The sequence below is a fragment of the Oryx dammah genome, unplaced genomic scaffold (assembly GCF_014754425.2).
Source record: "Oryx dammah isolate SB20612 unplaced genomic scaffold, SCBI_Odam_1.1 HiC_scaffold_3, whole genome shotgun sequence".
In the NCBI taxonomy this organism is placed as follows: Eukaryota; Metazoa; Chordata; class Mammalia; order Artiodactyla; family Bovidae; genus Oryx; species Oryx dammah.
In genome coordinates, this window is record NW_024070187.1 from 106,290,617 (window position 1) to 106,305,250 (window position 14,634).

The following is a 14,634-nucleotide window of genomic DNA, read 5'->3' on the forward strand; positions in this document are numbered from 1 at the left end:
GATGCTTCAAACATCTGATGAGCTGCTAGATGACAGAGCTGAAGGGAAGATTGAGTCTTTTTTTTTTTTTTTTCCAGAACCACATACAGTCTACAATAATAAGCCATTTTCTTGCTAGTGACTCATTTAGAGAAGCAATTTCTAAACATATTTTCATTAGCTGCAATGAGCATTCTCACGGTTTCACATCTTAGGCATCAACTTGATGGGCTGCTAATTCACTAATTGAGATGGGTGTTTTATGAGTAGCAAAGCACTGTAGTTACGGATCATCAAGTGTGAATCTTACATAGATAAAATCTATTATTCACAGGAGGCCTATGCACTTGACTTATGCATTTGCAGGAGAGGCTGAACTTAAAACTAAGCAGAGAAAAAGAATCCACATTTAGACTCTAATTTCATAAAGAATACACATAAGGCTGTTGGCTCAGTTCAGTTCAGTTCAGTCGCTCAGTCGTGTCCAACTCTTTGCAACCCCATGAATCGCAGCACGCCAGGCCTCCCTGTCCATCACCAACTTCCGGAGTTCACTCAGACTCACGTCCATCGAGTCAGTGATGCCACCCAGCCATCTCATCCTCTGTCGTCCTCTTCTCCTCCTCCCTCAATCCCTCCCAGCATCAGAGTCTTTTCCAATGAGTCAACTCTTCGCTTGAGGTGGCCAAAGTACTGGAGTTTCAGCTTTAGCATCATTCCTTCCAAAGAAATCCCAGGGCTGAACTCCTTCAGAATGGACTGGTTGGATCTCCTTGCAGTCCAAGGGACTCTCAAGAGTCTTCTCCAACACAATTCAAAAGCATCAATTCTTCGGTGCTCAGCCTTCTTCACAGTCCAACTCTCACATCCATACACGACCGCTTCAAAAACCGGACCTAACTGTGATGCTTCTAGGCACCAAAATGAAAGAGAAAGTGAAGTTGCTCAGCCGTGTCCAACTCTTTGCCACCCCATGGACTGTAGCCTACCACGCTCCTCAGTCCATGGGGTTTTCCAGGCAAGAGTACTGCAGTGGGTTGCCATTTCCTTACAGGCACCAAGCATGACACAAATGTTGAAGGATATTGGCCTTATCTTCTGGGAATTGAATGATAATAGGTACTCAAGACACTATGAGCTAATGGTGAGTTTCATATCACTCAAAGATATCTTGAGAACCAGTTCATCAATATAAAAAATAGATAAATATATGTATTAATACATATAATAATGTAGAAAGTCTCACCTTAAAATATTGGATAGAAGTTGAGAGTCTAAGTGATGCATAAAACTCAAAGTTAATCTTAACAGTTATGGTTAACGCATCCAGGAAAATGAGTTCTAAACTGTCCACCTCCTACCATCATTTTTCTTTGTTTGCAATGACAACCGAATAGATACTTTTAGAAAACACACTCTCAAGAGTGAAGTCTTTTGGCTCATATTCCAGTCTGGGCCATTATCCTGGTGATTGGGCCTGGATAAGAGTTGGCACCAAAGTTTCTGTAAAATTCCTGGTCCTTTATATTTTCTGTACCTAAGAGGAGCAAAAAGATCTCTCCAGTAAATGGTAGCAGTCCTGTCAGATCCTTTTGATACCATGATCTGTAGCCCCACCAGGGGCTTCTGTCCATGGAATTCTCCAGGCAAGAATACTGGAGTGGGTAGCCATGTTCTTCTCCAGGGGATCTTCCTGACCTAGAGATTGAACCCAGGTCTCCTGCACTGCAGGCAGATTCTTTACCATCTGAGCCACCATGGAAGCCCTTAGTACAAAAAAGAGGAGATCAACAGGAAATATTAGAAATCCATTAGAAAGTTGCCCTCATTCTGTCCTTGATCTCCATGAAGTCTAGTGGTAGGACATTCATTACCTCACAAGACAATCCATTCAAATTTTTGTGGTGGTGGTGGTGGTGGTGGTTTAGTGTCTAAGTCATGTCCAACTCTTGCAAGCAACCCCAATTTTTGTACTCTTTTTTTTTTTTTTTTTGGCTGTGCCCAATAGCACACGGGATCTTAGCTCCCTGACCAGGGATCGAACCTGCACCCTCTGCACTGGAAGCTCAGAATCTTAACCACTAGACTCTCAGGAATGTCCCTTCCCAACTTCAAGTAGCACTTTAATTTCAAACTTTCTCTCTGTAACCATCATCTATTGGTCATACATCTTATCTGTAGAGACTTTATTAAAAAAAAAAGTTAAATATTTCTTTGTTAGGATGGCTTTCTGAGTATGTACAGAGATCTTTAAGACAGCTTTCTTCTCCAAGTTAAATATCTCCAATTCTCTCAACTGTTCTTCACACAGCTTTGGGATAATTTATGTCTCTTTCTGATATTCAGTTCTGATGTTACAGAATGGTTGTTTGCCAAATATTCCACTGTTGTTCATAAAGTCTTGCCTTTAGGATGCAAAATTCATAGCTAAGATCTACTGACCCTATGCTGCAAAGTCACTGCAGGAACGCAGAGATGTTTGTTATTGAAGGACTTTCCACAACTCTAGTTTGTAGTTTGCAAAAGTAGTATATGGCAATAATAATAATAATACCAACAATGATAATATAAAAAATAATGTTTACCAACCACTTACTTTGAGTTTGCACTAGGCATATTGGGGTTATAGTTAATTAATTTAACTTGTACTATAATTCTATATTTTCCCCATCTTATGAATGCAAAGACTAGGGTTTAGAAAGGTTGACTGTCTTGCCAAAGATTACTCTGTTTAATTGTCAGAACTGAGATCAGAAAGCAAGTCTATCTGAACCTCAACTACTATTCAGTGTTTCTTCCACTACTCACACACTCACTATTCACACATACACACTCTTACTCCCCCCCCACACACACACATATTTAACCCCAAATAAAATATATCCTTCTTGACCATTTAACTTTTGTGAAGGCAGCCTGGTTTCATGAGCACTGCTTCTTTCAATGGAAAGCAAGCAGTACCTCCGGGTGAGCTCTGCTACCAGCTCAGTTTCAACTTGGTGCATGATAAAATGAGAAAAGTGTTCAGGTCTTTGCAACTCCATGCTTTTAGATACAGGATGAACTGGATTTACTGACTTGGTGGTTTTGAATCCTAACTCTGCAGTCTATTAACTGTGTTTTTAGGCAAGTTACTTAAAATCCATTGAAACACAGTGGCTTTGACTGTCAACTAGGTTATCACAGGTTCATTGACAGAGATTGTCATTAAATGAGAAAAAATAGAGTATTTGATACAGGGTCAAAACCAGAATTGATTGTTCAGTAACTGTGAACTCTGATCTATGTTGCTGGTAGACTCTGTCACTTGGAATATTAAAAAAATATGCTTATTTTATTATTTGTCTATATAACTTAGTATTGAGGAATCTGAGGCTTTCCTTTCTCCATAAGTCTGTGTCTCCTTGCAAAGCCTGCCAAGGCTCTGAGGGTTGTGGATCCTGATCTCATCTTTCTCCCACCACACTTCACTCAATATGAGCTCAACTTCTCACCAGCAAGCCTTGTGGTGTATGAGCTCCTATCAAGCAAGTATATATTGGGCTAAACTCAGTATCTATCACCTCAAAATAGTCAGAGTTCATCCTGAAGTGGAAGAAAGAGTGGGATCTAGACTGGCTGAAGGAAATAAATGAGGAAATTATGGAGACAAATATTGTTGTGCTGGGAAAGTTGGGAGGAGTAAATGAGACATTCTTTGAAAGTATGAGAAAAAAAAAAATTGGCACCTACATTGTGGGTTTTATTAAAGCAACAGTAAGTGAAAGTGAAAGGATTAGTCGCTCAGTCCTGTCTGGCTCTTTGTGCCCCATCGACTGTAGCCTGACAGGCTCCTCTGTCCACGGAATTCTCCTGACAAGAATACTGGAGTGGGTTGCCATTCCCTTCTCCAGGGGATCTTGCCAGCCCAGGGATTGAACCCGGGTCTCCCACAGTACAAGTAGATCCTTTACTGTCTGAGTGACTGGGAAAAGTTGGGAGGAATATGTTACACATTCTGGAAAGAAAGAGAAAAAAAATAGAGACACTTGCTGCTGCTGCTGCTAAGTCGCTTCAGCTGTGTCCGACTCTGTGCGACCCCATAGACGGCAGTCCACCAGGATCCCCCATCCCTGGGATTCTCCAGGCAAGAACACTGGAGTGGGTTGCCATTTCCTTCTCCAATGCATGAAGGTGAAAAGTGAAAGTGAAGTCGCTCAGTTGTGTCCAGCAGCCCACCAGGCTCCTCCGTCCATGGGATTTTCCAGGCAAGAGTACACTGTGGTTTTTATTAAAGCAATAGTAAGTGCTAGTCAAATAGACTAAAATGATAAAGTGTAATTTTGTCTGCTCAGAACCTCAAGGTCACTAAATTTGAATGCGAGCAACTTTACAATGTGTCAGAAATCAAAGAGGAGACCAAATACACATTTTCCTCCCCCTCATTGTTTCACCATCCTTATCAAACACAATGCACACTGGTACCTGCTCAGCCTTTTATCCAGCTTCCAGCTGGTAGCTGACCTTTTCTTAAGTTATCAAGGACTGCTTGAACATTCTTGAAAAAATCTAGGTCATTTAGATGTGTGGTCTGCTTTTTATGAGAAAAAAATACAGGAAGAGATACATTTTATAATTTTAAAGATTGCAAAATGTCTTTCCTTATACTCTCAACAAGCTCTATGAACATGTGTCTTTTGAGGTAAAACAGAAATGGAAAACTAAGGAAGACACTGCTTCATTTTATCTCAGTCATTTACCATGCTTATTCAGTATTTACTATTTTTCAGGAATTGTGGTAAGCATCCTAATAAGACCTAGACAGCTGCAAATATTTCACAGAGAGGGAGAAAATTTGTTGTTGTTTTGTGGCTAAATCATGTCCAACTTTTTTGTGACCCCATGGACTGTAGTCCACCTGGCTCCTCTGTCCATGGGATTTCCCAGGCAAGAACACCAGAGTGAGTTGCCATTTCCTTCTCCAAAGGATCCTCCCCACCCAGAGATCAAACCCTCCTCTCCTGCATTGTCAGAGTGTTATTTACTACTGAGCCGCTTCTGTTGTGATAAATTTTATGATTTTGGTTTTCTCAAGCTGGTTTGAAAAAAAGAAGCTCACTGAAAATGCTAAAAGGGGCAAAGAGGGAAGATTCATAGACAACTGGCTATGTGAACTAGAATAAAAAATTAAGAATGACTTTGGCTTACAGCATATGGACAATTTTGGAACTAGCATTATTTCTTATAATAATTGCTAAAAGTGTCTATTTTCATAGGAGTGTATTTAAGTTGCATACTTGGTTCTTTAAAAACCTTTAAGCTTAATGGGGAAGCCTGGTGGGCTGCTGTCTATGGGGTCGCACAGAGTCAGACACAACTGAAGCGACTTAGCAGCAGTAGCAGCAAGCTTAACAAGGGCTTCCTTGATAGCTCAGTTGGCAAAGAATCTGCCTGCAATGCAAGGGACTCCAGTTCGATTCCTGGGTTGGGAAGATCCGCTGAAGAAGAAGGGATAGGATACCCACTCCAGTATTCTTGGGCTTCCCTTGTGGCTCAGCTGGTAAAGAATCTGCCTGCAATGTGGGAGACCTGGGTTTGATCCCTGGGTTGGGAAGATCCCCTGGAGAAGGGAAAGGCTACCCACTCTAGTATTCTGGCCTGGAGAATTCCATGAACTATCCATGGGGTTGCAAAGAGTTGGACACGACTGAGCAACTTTCACTGCACTTCACTTCACTTCAAGCTTAACAATTGCCTTCTTACAAAATTTTCCTTCCAAAAGGCCACAGAAAATATAAACATACATTTACCATGTATGTGTGTGCTCAATCCCTCAGTTGTGTCTGATTCTTAGCGGTCTCATGGACTCTAGCTCGCTAGATTACTCTGACCATGGAATATTACAGGCGAGAATACTGGTCTGGGTTGTCATTTCCTACTCCTGGAAATTCTCCCAACACAGGGATCAAATCGTGTCTCTTGTGTCTCCTGCATTGGCAGGTGGATTCTCTACCATGGTGCCACCTGGGAAGCTCCTTACATCTATCATAGTATTTCATTTTTGTAAGGCAAAAAACATCATAAGTTTGGGATGATAACAATAGACAGGGTGTATAAGAAAACCCCTATCTAGTTTTTCTATTGGTTCTAACTCTACTACTTCTCAAGTATGAATAAACTCCATCTCTCTAGGAAATAATTTAAGAATTAAAGGATGATTTTAAACTTTTCCAGTGGTGCAAAAATCACATCAACACAGTGTTATTTCTGATCACCACTAAAAAAAGAATAAGTTGTCACCTCACTCTACACATCACATCTATTTATGCATCCCTCATACAAATCCAAAAGCATATTCTGTCATCATGTTAAGTTCAGTAAATAAGAATGTACTGAAGAGCTAAGGGGAAAGACAGCTGCTTTCAAAATGGACATTGCATGGTGCTCTGCTTTATGTTACAAGATGGATTTCAAAAGTGTTCAGTTGGAACTCCTTTTTCTTTCAGTTGAAGCCCCTGAGGGTCCATATCAGCATGCAGAAATAATGTTGATTTCTGCCGTTTACAGGTTTTTCCCCCACCATTTGGGATCTCTCACTCTACAGCTGCTAAATTATGAATTACTTGCTTGCAGAATAAGATGTTTGTAGTCTTGACTCTGTCCATCACACTGACTGCATCTGATCTTACTCTCTCCATCACTTTCAAAGCTTGGGACACATGGGCAGAATCCTAGGATGAGTCAAACCATCTTTCACTTGATGGTCCTTGCCCATGTTGTTTTGTGTGTTTGAAACACTCTTCCTCTGGGACCTCACAGGTAACTTTCATTTTTATTTCCTCATGTTAATTTCACCTCATCTGAAACCCAGCTCTTTTCTCTGTCATGTCTCACTGGTCCATCATAGCAGTAACATTTGTGATGATGATTCCACATGACTGTTGGGGCAACACAAATACCTTGATAACAGTCCGCTACACCCACTGTTCTCTTCACCTCATTTTGAAGTCGTCATCTCTTTAAACATCCTTATTAAGAACAGAACGCACCTTTTTGGTTCTAGAGTTATAGAAGAATGCATACAAGTGCTGACTATTTTGTCCTGGAGATTTTGTTTTTGATATCTCTGTCAATATGGAATAGCAATATCAATCTCCTTTTTTCTCTTATGACATACTTATTGGGCCATTACCCTTATCCTTTGCTTGAACTCACAAAAAGGAAAGCAAATCATGAAAACTCACCATCATGATTCAGTTTCCAAGCATCTCTTATGGAGATATTTATGAAAACACCAACAAATAAATAAATGAACACTCCTTCTTCTAATAATAAATTTAAAAATATATCAGTGATATATTGATAACTTTATGGGGAAATACAATAAATAATTTAATAAAGTAAAGGTTCCATGAAAGTCTTGAAGAGGACAAAGCTTTGGACAAAATAATCAGTTATCGTATTCAAACAATTTTTTTCAAAAAAACATCTGAGTATAGGTAAATAGGTCAGCTGTGCCACTGTGCACCATATGGGACCTTATTTCCCTGACCAGGGATTGAAGCCAAGTCCTTGGCAGTGAGAGTGCAGTGTCAGAAGCACTGGACCCCCAGAATATTTTCTGTAAATTGTTGTAGAGCACAGAAAGTCATTTACCAATTCATTTTTCTAAATTAGGATAGCTCTGATATCAAAGTTACTAAACAGACCACACATACATGACTGCAAAGTAAGCAGTGAAAATGTTAGTCACTTAGTCATGTCTGACTCTTTTGAGACCCCATGGACTATAGCCTTCCAGACTCCTCTGTCCATGGGATTCTCCAGGCAAGAATACTGGAGTGGGTTGCCATTCCCTCCTCCAGTAGATCTTCCTGACCCAGGGATCAAACCTGGGTCTCTTGCATGGCAGGCAGATTCTTTACCATCCAGACCACCAGGGAAGCTCCTCAAATATAAGCAGAAGTACCCAACTACAAGATGGTCACGAATACAAGATGTACACAACTGCAAGTCAGGCTCAAACCCAGTCATATAAAGGCACCCAAAAGCCAGCAGTATGTTAGATAATTATCTTCTATGGGTTTGCTTCTGCATCTGTAAATTCCAGATGGTAATATTTACCACTCAGAAGAAGCTATAAAAAATACCTGCAGTAAAATTGGCACTCTATAATTGGAAAAGAATTGGACCTGCATTAACTTGTGACCTGTGCTTAGTGCTGCGTGTGTAGGAATGTTCACTCCTTCTAGAAGAGCAGAGTTACCTTCAGACAAGGCAGCTGACCTTTTCCATTAAATCACCCTGTGCCCAGATGGGCTGAGAGTGAGAGTTCCTTGAGACAAATTTTCATTCTTTTGTTTCCTTTGTTTAAGAATAAAGGAAGGTAAATATCTTTGGTGTATGAAAATGCATCTCTCAAGGAGAGGAGGGAGTTAGGCTTCCACCAGGGCTTATTTTTTTCTGGTTATGCACCTAAAAGTTCTTTGCCCACAAAGGTCCTCTTGCTGGCAAAAGCAACCTACAGCGTGGCATGCAAAATTATGTTCTTCTTAATCTGACTTTGTAGTTCATTTCTAAATCAAGCCCAAGCTCACTGTCAAAGGAAAAACAGTCAAGGTGAGAGGTTCTGAAAACAAATGTGAATGGTGTCTTTCTTTATCCTCTGGCCTTTCCTGAAGTCAAGATGGTAGTTTTAGGGCTTTTATTACACCACTCATCATCAGGAAGTTCTGGATGCTAAATTATTTTATGAAAGTCCCTAGGTTATACTCCTATGTAATATGTCACTTTAATAGCCTCTCCTAGCTTTTACAAAAGCAGTTTTTAGCATTTGCTTTTTCATTTATTTATTTTCGTGGGAGGGAAGGGAGTAGGTGTGGATTGCATAATAGATGATACATGAATATTATTAAGCACAAAGAAAAGGCAACAAAGGTATTGTTGACAAAGAAAATACATGCATACATTTATGAAGAACATTGCTGCAAGAGAAATGAATGCTAGGAGTTCCCCTCAACATTCTCTATGGTCTTCTTTTGTTCACAGTGGGAGGACAAAGGACAAAAACAACCTTATGGTGCATCAACCATGTTACATGCCAATCAACTCTAGCATTTAATATATATATATATGTGCATATATATATATTATTTTTTTATTCATTCATTCATTTTGGCTGTACTGGGTTTTCACTGCTGTGTGAACTTTTCTCTTGTTTCAGTGAGCAGGATTACTCTCTAGTTGTGGTGCACGGGCTTCTCATTGCAGTGGCTTCTCTTGCTGTGAAACTATAGAGTATAGGCGCTATAGTTGTGGTGCACGGCCTTAGTTGCCCCAGGCATGTGAAATATTCCCAGACCAGGAATCAAACCCCTGTCTCCTGCATCGGCAAATGGACTCTTAACCATTGAGCCAATGTGGAAGCCATTATATATATATATTAAATATATAAACAAATATTAAATATATATTAATATTTATTTATTTATTCATTTTTGGTCACATTGAGTCTTTGCTGCACACACGGGCTTTCTCTAGTTGCTGCTCTTCCCGTGGTGCTGTTGCAGAGGAGAAGCCAACTGTGACTCCATGTTGGTACTTCTTCTTTGACTTGCTTTTAGTTGCTTTTGTTATTATAATCGTACAGAATGGTCTGCCTCAGAGAACCCTGCCCTTCTGTCTGACTGCTAAACTAAAGTGCCTTTCTTCAGAACCCTGTCCACCTGAAGATGGCAGGAAGGAAGAAATGAACACATCCCCTGCCTGAGGCTTGCCATTCTAGAAGATGTATGGCCTTTTTACTTTGTTTCCTCACATCCCCATCTCTGATCTATAAAAGAACTTGGCATCCAGACTCCAGTAAGATGGTTATTTTGAGGTGCTAGGCAGCCATCCTCTTGGTCAGCTGGCTTCCCAAATAAAGTCTCTTCCTTGCCTCAATCCCTAGTTTCTCAAATTCATTGGCCTGTCGTGGGGAAAGCATGGGCTCTAGACTTGCAGACATCAGTAGCTGCAGAGTGCAGGTGATGTAGGTTCAATCCCTGCTCTGGGAGGATCCCACGTGCCACGGGACAACCAAGCACATGGACCACAACTACTGAACCAGCATTCCAGAGTCCATGAGCTGCACTTTCTAGTATTTTAAAGATGTGATTTATATTAAGCTTTTCAAAAATGCTGTGAAATTGTATTGTTATCTATAGTTACAGATGCTTGTATTGTGTCTATGAAAGAATAAACAATACACCTATTTGTTGGAGGAGGTCATTGAAGGGATGTGATGGCTAGTGACCCTGGAGCCAGATATGGGCAATCAGAGGCTTCCCACCCCCTCCCCAGCCTTTGAAAGTACATTTCATTCACCATTCCCTTTGCCAGAGCCTTTTCAGGGATGCAGACTTGGAAAAGTGAACAGTAAGGTATGGATGAGATGATCTGAATTGAATATGTGACTGAAGTCAGTTAAGAAGAATTAGTCACTCAGTTGTTTCTGACCCTTTGCGACCCCGTGGACTGTAGCTCACCAATCTCCTCTATTTTCCAAGGGATTCTCCAGACATGAATACTGGAGTGGGCTGCCATTTTCTTCTCCAAGAGATCTTCCAAACCCAGGGATTGAACTCGAGTCTCCCACATTGCCGGCAGACTCTTTACTGCCTGAGTCACTGGGGAAGCCCAAAGAAGTCCGTTAAGGCCTCTAAAAATTTTAAGGTTCTCAGGCAGGTGTGAGACCTGCTCATCTTGCTGCCACCTAAGATAAGTCCTGCATGTAAGTTCCCTTGCGTGTTAAAATTGCCACCTACCAGTCTGGAGTGACCTGCCTCTTTCTTTGGTCTCTCCTTGCCTTCTGTGTATGAGACCAGTCTCAAATTTCACCCAGGAAACTCGAGGTTGCAACCTAACACAACTTATATTCCCAAATCTGTGCAGTACTATAATATACTTTTAATCATTTTCTTCACCTGGGGGCATGGTTCTATCCCACTCTGAATTCCTGAAGCAATCCTGGCAGTTTTTAAAAATCCATGTAGACTTTTCTTTCCAATTATCTTCCCCTATTGCTAACCAGGAAGCAAGATTCATTACTGAAATTCCAGGGGATCCACATACTTCTAGATGGAGACCACAGAAGAAACCAATACCAGTGTGATGAGCATTGAAAAAAGTTTCTGTGATTCAAAGTAAAAAAAAAAAAAAAAATTCTTACAAAGGAATCAAAATTTACCCTCAAACCAGAGTCACGAGAAGCAGATTTTAAATCTAAGATCTGAAGTAAAAAAAAAGTCAAAGAAAAGTGAGTAAAAGCAAGTAAGAGTGATTGCATAAACACCTTGGACTATTATTTAGATCTTACTTTTGCCCTTCATAAAGAAGATTTAGCTCTGGTCAGTTTTTAAAGCTTAAAAACTGGAAAGGGTCATTTAGCTTTGACAAATATAGTGAATATGGGGACATCAGCTTGCCGGCAGGACATCACGTTTTTCCTCACTCCTGCGGTGATACCACAACCCTGAATGTTAGATGGTGCCTCAGTTTTCTGACTTGTCCATAGATTCATGAATGGCACAGATGCCCTTCTCTGTAGCTTTACCCTCTACATTAGGATTCTGACAAATACTATCTCAGAGTTGCACAGCAGAAGCCTATAGGCAACATTTGATTTTCAGATTCATATTAATTTGCCCAGCCAGTTCTAAAAATGGATTTAGTTCCAACATCCACCTATCTGAAATTTATATAAGCTTAAATCAAGCTACAGATATCTTGAAAAATGTCTGAGGTATTGTAATACTTGCCCACTTCCCACAAAACAGAACTGGCTGAGGCTGAGTTCTAGCTGACCCCTTCATAAAGGGTATGCGTGCAACCTCCGTGACATCACTGTCCTTCTCACTCCGTTTGCAACAACTTGTCTGCATCGTTCATTTGCTCTAGCTGCCTGATCGCTATGAGAATTTGATTTATTGATTCCTGCACACCTTGCCTCTGGCTTTCATGCACACAGACCACCTGGAATCATGCCGCCACCACTCCCTGACCTTGAGTACTCTTAACGTCTGCACATGTCTGCTGCCCCATCCCACCTAGTGTGGACTGGGAATCACTTTGATAAACCATGATCTGCAACATGCCCGCTTCGCTGCACCAACTAAGCTTCCTGACACCCTTCAAAATGGTCATTGTGTCTCATCCATGCCATCAACTCCTCTGAACGCTTTTCTTGTCCTTGATTACCTCAGTTTATTTTCACCCTGACTGGCTGGTGTAAAGTCTCACTATGAGGGTGATCCTCCAGTCTCTTCTCAACCACATAATCAGAAGATTAATCTGCTGTCTACTTTTAAGAACAGAAAAGCGTACTGATACATAGACAAAATTATGCAGGTGAGCCAGAAATTGCAATTACTACTTCATTGATCCCACATTTTATTAAATTCTTTGACTGGCAGACAGGAAACACTTTCTTTTGTTCAGTTTAGTTCAGTCGCTCAGTTGTGTCCGACTCTGAAACGCCAGGCCTCCCTGTCCATCACCAACTCCCAGAGTTTACCCAAACTCATGTCCATTGAGTCAATGATGCCATCCAACCATCTCATCTTCTGTCGTCCCCTTCTCCTCCTGCCCTCAATCTTTTCCAGCATCAGGATCTTTTCAAATGAGTCAGTTCTTCATGTCAGATGGCCAAAGCATTGGAGTTTCAGCTTCAACATCAGTCCTTCCAATGAACACCCAGGACTGATCTCCTTTAGGATGGACTGGTTGGATCTCCTTGCAGTCCAAGGGACTCTCAAGAGTCCTCTCCAACACCACAGTTCAAAAGCATCAATTCTTCGGTGCTCAAGTTTCTTTATAATCCAACTCTCACATCCACTCATGACTACTGGAAAAACCATAGCTTTGACTAGAGGGACCTTTGGTGGCAAAGGTTCTGTTCAAGTCCCCCAATTATATTCCTTTGAAATTTGTTCTTTTGTTCAAGTCCCCCAGTTATATCCCTTTGAAAATCTGGACAATCAAACAGAGAGGCAGACATTCAAATGCAGAGAAATCATTCATTTGCCAAAGTTATTAGGATATCTGTTCTTCCCTGTTAAAATTAAACTACAATGTTCAACAATATTAACTAATATAAACAAATATTTATTTAAGTCAAGTTCATGAGTGATAGCTTATCCAATCCTCAAAATCCCCACATTAATCCTTTCTGACATCTTTCCTAACACTTATTTTAGTAAACAACATTTTCCTCAAGCTTTCCACTTAATGAAGGGAAACATATATCTCACATAGTATGTCCTCAGTAAATTCTTGTCCAGAAAATTAATGACTATCAACAGGATTACCACATAATCATGCTATATTCAATCTCAAGGAGGCTGAATAAATAGCCACATAAGGACTCTGTGTCTTTTTTTCAGATCTGACACATCCATTCTGCAGTTCTTGAAAATGCTCGCCGTAAATAACTCAGATACATCTCTCGTCCACCACTGCAAAGTTCCTGGGCAAATATAGTTGTGAATTGACCTAATGTGTGTGTAGTTGATATATGGGCTTCCCAGATGGTGCTAGTGGTAAAGAATATGCCTGCCAATGCAAGAGACAGAAGAGATGTGGGTTCAATCTCTGGGTTGGGAAAATCCCCTAGAGTAGGTAATAGAAACCCACTCCAGTATTCTTGCCTGGAAAATTCCATGGACAGAGGAGCCTGGCAGGCTACAGTCCATGGGGCCACAAAGACTTGGAAACGACTGAGCACTAACTTTCCTTATGTATAGCTGAGGTGCCAGGTTGGAGATGGATTATTATTCATGAAGATTGAACATATACCCTAAATCAATAATTATTACATACTTCTTTTATAGGATGAATATATGTTCTGCTCAGTAACTAAAAGTGGAAGTAAAAATGACCTCTCTATCACTCACTATTCACCTAATCAAATAATGTACACTCCCTGTAATACCTGTTTAGTCTCTGTGGGTTTAGCGATCTCAGTTCTTATAGGGGAAATATTTTCACCTGGTAACACTGGAGAAGACCTATTAAACTTTAAGATATGGCCATCACTTGATTATTCCAGGCTCCTCATGCCAAAAGACTAGTATGCAAGGAAAGGTCCCATCATACAGCTAGGAGTAATGGGCCCCAATTATGAAGATGTTGACTTTCTCCAACATCTTGACAAATGAAAGACTATATCAGTTGGCACTCCAACAGTAGAGGCATTCTCATAATCAGTTGTAATGATAAATGGCCAAAGTCTGAAATAGGCATTGATTGAATTGAAAGTCTCTCAGTTGTGTCTGACTCTTTGTGACCCCATGGACTATACAGCCCATGGAATTCTCCAGGCCAGAATACTGGAGTGGGTAGCCTTTCCCTTCTCCAGGCAAATCTTCCCAACCCAGGAATCAAACCCAGGTCTCCTGCATTGTAGGCATATTCTTTACCAGCTGAACCACAAGGGAAGCCCAAGAATACTGGATTGGGTAGCCTATCCCTTCTCCAGTGGATCTTCCTGACTCACGAATCGAACCAGGGTCTCTTCCATTGCAGGCAGATTCTTTAACAACTGAGCAATAAGGGAAGCATGATAGCCAAGAATTCAACCTCCTCAGGGTTCAAGGTCTGGGTTGCCCCACCAGGCCAGTCACCTAGAAAAACAGAGGC